Genomic DNA, 6,837 nt, shown 5'->3' on the forward strand with positions numbered 1-6,837 from the left:
GCGAGTATCTTGTGTCACGACATTGATACGACACGACACTGATTGAGCTGTATTTTTTTACAACACAGGGTGAACAAATCCCCTTATCAATGATAGTGCATTCCCGGAAAAAACCCAATGTTACTCATTTATTTGGGCGAATTTATATGTTTACCATTACTGCAGTAAAGAGTTGTCAAAGCATAATATGTCTCATACTTATGTTTTTAGCGTTAAGATTGAAATGATTAGCGATATACTTTATCGTTTATATTTTTGATAATCTTTGATCATATTCTCATGTGATATTTTCATGCTTCCATTAAATAGTATCCATTGAACATTTTTCATGTGATAACTAGGATAATATAGTTGTTAATTTTGTAATTTTTAAGTATTTTGCAAACTGCGCTAAAGAAATGTACGTTTATCATCCGGATTTAGCTCACAATATTAATTATCATCTAGGAATAGTTTATTGCGTAATAAAAAGTCTGAGTTAGACGCAGTCAAATAGACAATGATGTATAATTTATCCCACTTAAGGCTTTAGCTAAGCGTAATATTAATTCAGATGTTAGAAATTAGGAACTTTCGTTTTGGTTAAAATGGTGTTATATGAACAACATGTAGATCTCGCGACAGTCCATAATTGATAAATAAGAACGAAATACTACAGTAGATTATTTAATTGTTGTTCCTCTGAAACTTACCTCGACAAGATCATCTCAGTGTATTAGAGTATTTAAATCCCTAGTGAGATGATATCTTCGTGATTATGATGTTTTTCATATGGCATTCTCATTGCTGACGATAATTTTTTTCAGATCTGTGCGATCCAAACCCATGTCAAAGAAAGGAAAGGCGTAACCGTTGCAACATATGTCCCCGAGATGCATGTAACAATTGTAGCAGTTGGTCGGATAAGAACTGGAACAGATATTGTAAACGTAAGAACATTTATATTTACTAGTGAGTTGACCCCTAAAGGAGTTTCACAAAAAAATGAAGTGTAGAGGGAGCGATAACTCAGCACAGTTTTTATCAAAACCGCTATATATCTAAATTTCGACCAATAAGAAGACTTTGTGTTGTTCCCAATGTAACGAAAGCTATAAAGTTGAATTTGCAGACGTCCAATACAAGAGTAACTGGTGTCTAATGATGTACCTTCAAATCAAGTTCCATAAAAAGCGGACGATATCTTAATCTGGACCAATAAGAGGCTTGGAAATGGCGGTCATTTTGTTAAATTCATCAGTGAAGTTGCGAGAGTGACTGATGTCCCATGATGTACCTGCATACCAAATTTTATTGAAATCTAACAATATCTAAATTTTGACGAATCGGAGGCCAGTGCTTGGTGGCCATTATGTTAAAAAGTTGAAGTGATATGACGAGACGTATACAGTGTCCGATTATGTACCTGTATCATTATCAAATTTCTTGAAGTTCTCACAATATCTAAATTTGACCAATCAGAGGTCATTAATGGCGGCCATTTTCTTTAAATGTGAATGCCAGGCTACAAGAGTAACCGGTGTCAACAAATGTAATGTCGTCCCAAATTTCATTGAAATAAGACAATATCTAAATTTGGACCAATCAGAGACCAGTATTTGGCGGCCTTTTTTTAAAGTTAAAGTGGGTAACGAGAGTATACAGTGTCCGATTATGTACCTGTATCATTATCAAATTTTATAAAGATCCCACGATATCTGAATTTGGACCAATCAGAGGTCATTAATGGAGGCCATTTTCTTTAAATGTGAATGTTAGGTTGCAAGAGTGAATTGGGTTAACAGATGTACTGTCGTCCAACTTTCAACAAAATTAGACAATATCTAAATTTGGACCAATCAGAGGCCAGGAAATGGCGACAATATTGTTAAAATGTAAAAATGAGGTGATGTGAGGGACTGGTGTCCCATGATGCACCCATTTGTACCAATCAGAGGCCAGGAAATGGCGGTCATTTTGTTAAAAAAGGTTAAAGTAAGGTTACCAGAGTAACCACCACTAACCGCTATCCCGTGATGTGCCTACATACCAAATTCCATTTCAGACAATATTTAAATTTGGACCAATTTCCTCGAAAAAATGGTGATTAACTCGTTTAGATGTAAATTTTCAGTATTCCATGGCCTACTATCCTGTCCAGCAAAAAAGCAGAATACGAGCAGCGTCCGTATTACTGCAGTCATTGTTTTCATGTTTAAACAGTTCCAATACAGTGGAACTTCGTTAACTCGAAGTCGACGGGACCACGAAAAAACTTCGAGTTATCCGAGTGTTCGAATTAAGCGAGTTATCGTTTTTGGTGAAAAGTTTGGTCAATATTTGTCAACATTATATAATCATTATAACTTCGCTCTGTCGTTCATCAGTTTAGTGTGAAGACTGGTCAATACATGTAAATATATATGTGATGTTTCGTTATGTCACTTGTAATTTGGTGTAGTTTTGCCGATATACAGTCACGATAAAGTTTCTTTCACTTAGTCACTTCAATAACGATCTGATGTGCAAGTCAAGTTTGCAAAAGGTAAACGATAAAACGGAATTCGACAAAATAACAAGTAATTAATGTCAAAACAAATAACCGTTTAAGTTTAACACAGATTGCATACAAAACGTAACAGAACCATTACCTTTTATTGGACATATATAAAATACTGTTTGATCGGCCTACTTACTTTTTATTGATAACCACGCCATTTCCATGTGTATTAGCACCGGAAGTTGGACTGCGCATGTGCGTATAAAATGTTACTGTAACTGAGTTGGCATTTTATCCGATTTAATAGACAGCACTGACCGTTACAGTTGTACTCTGAACACCTCGGCAGTAATTACGCTATTGTTTCAGCAGTTTAAAGATTTAATAGGCGCCGGTGACTGTGTCATTTCTACACCTGTAAAAACATCAGCCGGGTAGATCTACCGGTGTGTCAGAGATTAGTTCCGCTTGAGCGAACGGGTAGATGAGTTGTTGACTATCGTGTGTACTGATATCGGCGACCGCCTTGGGAAATTACCTGATGTAAGTAAAGCAGTACTTTTTATCACCAAGACTTGTTGTTATAAGATTCAACCGACAATTTCTTTTATGAATTTATGAAACACTTATAATAGCATGTAGGTTAGTAGTGCCGATATGTTCAGTATTACAAACGAAATTTAGCTCTTAAAAAATGTCGGCGTTTGCCACCGATCGACGAAAATTATACTTCGAGTTATTCGAACATTTCAAGTAGGATTTTTATTGTTGGGACCAAATTTTTACTTCGTATTATCCGAGTTTTTCGAGTTATCCGAATTCGAATTTTCCGAGTTTTTTTTACTAAGATAAAGAGAGAATTCGGCCGGGACCGGCGAGGTACTTCGAGTTAAGCGGGGTATTCGAGTTATCCGAGTTCGAGTTAACGAAGTTCCACTGTATATTGTACTGCTTCTCCAGTGTAATTCTAGGAATGTCTTTGACCCATTTGGCCATCATTCTTTTAATTGCGGAAGCTGTTATCGTGATCAACGAATTGTAAGCAAAAGGTTGAAATATGTTGAGAGGGAATTTATAGTAAAGCAACTTATAGATATTTGAAAATGTGCTAATAGATGAAATTTCGAAGTAGACTATATTGTAAAATTTCGAGAGCCAAAACCTGGTAATTCTTTGATTTTGTTAAATAATTTTCCATCTTGTACATTTTGTAAGTTAATATCAAAACATAAAAAAAATACATGACATCTTTCTACACCCGAAGTAACTGAATGTAACTTAATTGACCATAATTTATCTCTTAAACGTTTATTAAGACATATGACATTTACAGTAGGCCTACCGGAAACTTACGAGTTTAGATTTGTTATCGAAAATAATTGAACGCCGGTCTTGGTTGACGATGAATACTGATCCGGTCAAGCAAGAGATTTGGTTATAGTAGAACAGCTATAACCTCCAATGTCACTTGTAATAATGCTAAGACAGCAGCTAAAACCTTTGAGTTGAAAGAGTAAGCGGCATGAAGTTCCGGTGCTATTCCCTCCGGAACTCCTTGGGGAATCAGTTCAGCGACAATAGCCGAAAAGTTCAGGACGCTATTCTTTAATTAAGCTTTCCTTTATATATGTGGGCAAGCTTACCAAATCAGTTGTGGCAATAAATTGTGTTACGTATCAATTTTATCCATCAATCTTAACAGACCTGTTGATATTAATGCAGGCTTTGAAAGACATCATCAAGATGATTCGCTCAAACAAATAAGAAACAAGTTGATCCATACTGATTTTAATGCTAACAACGTTTGTGTGCCGATCCGGTCATTCTGTTCAACTGCGCTAAACGTAAATTAACGCCCTCTTACGTCCTCAAAACAGTCTGTCTATTTACAGGGAAAATACTGAGAAGGTAAAAAAAAACCAGCCCATTTTCAAAACGATCTTATGACCGTTCTGTTATCTATTGATATGTTCATGTCTTATGTTTCTGGATTTGTATTTATTTTTTATCCATTTTGAGGGCGATTTGAATGGAACCGCTCAGTCAAGATGACGAGTGTAACAATTGTGCAAAATATCAGCCAAATTGTATGTGTTATTTTTGCCAACCCCTAATCGCTACAATAGCCGGCAAAAATGGCTCATACTATCATAACGTTCCGTCAGGACAGATTACAAAGTTAGCGGCTTTACTACACTCCATTCTTTATCCCGTATGATTATGTTCACTTGGATTATAATTATGATTAATGTATAATTCTTTTCGTTCGAGGGGGTTATCGATTCAAACTATTTTTACCATATTCATGCAATCACAAACTTCTATTTTACCTATTCATAAAGCAACGTTAATGATTATAAGATTTTCTACATAACACCTTGGTAACAATGCTAAACAGGACTGGACACATGATTCCAAACAAAAATATATGAAAAAAGAAACGGACATATATCAAATTTATTTTTGTTATCTATAGTAATAAGCAACTCACGACCTAGTAAAAACTCTGCAAACTCAAATAAGAGTTTGTGTTTTTCAAAAACAATTAACTTTGATGTTGTAGCTTGTTGCAACCATAGTGGAAGATGCCAACAAATCGGAAAAAGGGGGAAAAGAAGTGCAGGCAATTATTTTGCTCAACGTAAACTGCCGATTCTTAGAGAACTCCAACTGAACCACGCCATGTCCCTCGACCACGTTATGTAATATTGCTTATTGCTTTCTTATTATCCATTGCGCTATCTTTACATTATTTACTCCCAACTTTCATTGTTGATGATATCAACGAAATTATCAATTACTATATGATAAGGCATCGCTTCTTTGATTGAAATTCTAAAAAATACTGATATCCCCAGTTTTGCTCATATGTTAACCTCTAGGATTCCTTAAATCTTTGTTTACGTTTAGAATTTAAATTGTGCGTATAATGCAACTTTACTGGTACTCAATACTGTTAACACGTATCACTAGTCGTCACTCATACAGTTGAAACAAATGACATATACATTACAAATATACAGTTGTATGATCTCCCAAGGTGTCGTGCATGAACGAAGTCTGCATTATTTGTTCACGCGAAATAAATGGGCAAATATTAAGGAAGTTATGACATAACTAGTTCATCAAAAAAGTACGTGGAATAGGCTTGGTAGATATTGGCTAGTCCGGTGGAATGTGAACCCAGTCGCACGGATTTCAGGCTTGTGGTGCCATTAATTATGCAAAACAGAGTATATCTACCCTAACACGTATCTTATTTACTTACACCGCAAATTTGGCTTTCTTTAATGATTAAAAATGTAATGATCATGCATAGCATGGAATAATTTCTGATTAGTCTACATAAGACAAAAAACAAAAATGCACATTCTTAACTTTCAAAAAAAAAAAAAAAAAAAACTTATCCTTAATTGAGTTTCTGTTTTAATATTTGTATTTTGCTTAATAATTCGTTATCTTTAATCCATTATGATATTTCCTTAAGCTTATTGAATAAAATTCTGTGCAAATGTTTGTTTGTTTGTTATCCTTCCGTCTTCGGACCCGTAATACTCAACAAATGTCTGTAGTCCGTTATAAGTATGTCCGTACCCTGTTTCTGTTGTAGATATTTAATAACTTATGGCGATTTAGGGACTTGTTAAGTATGTTAAATTGTTATAAGATAATAGTACACTGGAAATCCACTATAGTGAATTGCAATGAAAAATGTTGAAACATAAATTTTATCAATTATACTACTAGATCTTTTATACAACTGGCATTGAACACTTAATTATTGGCACGGTTGGAGGCATTTGATGGGTCTTATTCTAGGAGAAAACAAGAGCACCCAGGGAAACCCGTACAGATGACAGACATTTTCCCATTGGATTATCGAACGGGGATGATCTTCATGTCGTCACTTTATAGTAGATAGGTGTTGATGTTGTAAGATAAAGACAAACCAACTAAAGCAAGTTTCATTCTTATCCTATATTTCACCTGTGTTAGTTTTTCCGGGGTTTTCTTTTCTGTGTGACCTGTTTACCTGGCTCATTTGGAAAAAAATGTTTGTCTTCTAGGTTTTGTGTAGAATACTTTACAAAAGGGTATATTTCGGTTAAATAATCAATTCTTGTAATGCATTATGCACTGTGCTTACTAAGTGACAATGATACCAACAGAAATGTAATTATATTATTACGAGATAGCTTTCGTCATTAACACTTAGCTATCCAAACATTACGATATTTGTTTTTGCAATAACTTGTTTTCGTAGACTGGTGGCTTTTATTATAAACTTCTCAATACTGCGGCATAATTGCATCTTTATATTAAAAAGTACGACCAAACTCGAAAACTAAAATTATTCT

At 34.8% G+C, this 6,837-nt stretch overlaps 1 long non-coding RNA gene across 1 annotated transcript; it reads left to right on the forward strand.

The window, feature by feature from the left end:
• The first annotated feature begins 813 nt into the window (after positions 1-813).
• LOC117317794 lies at positions 814-6,127 on the forward strand. The gene is made up of 2 exons (XR_004530249.1): positions 814-929; positions 5,043-6,127. It is a non-coding gene; the product is annotated as an uncharacterized LOC117317794 (long non-coding RNA).
• Positions 6,128-6,837: the final 710 nt, after the last annotated feature.

Source organism: Pecten maximus, chromosome 19 (genome assembly GCF_902652985.1).
Source record: "Pecten maximus chromosome 19, xPecMax1.1, whole genome shotgun sequence".
Taxonomy (NCBI): Eukaryota; Metazoa; Mollusca; class Bivalvia; order Pectinida; family Pectinidae; genus Pecten; species Pecten maximus.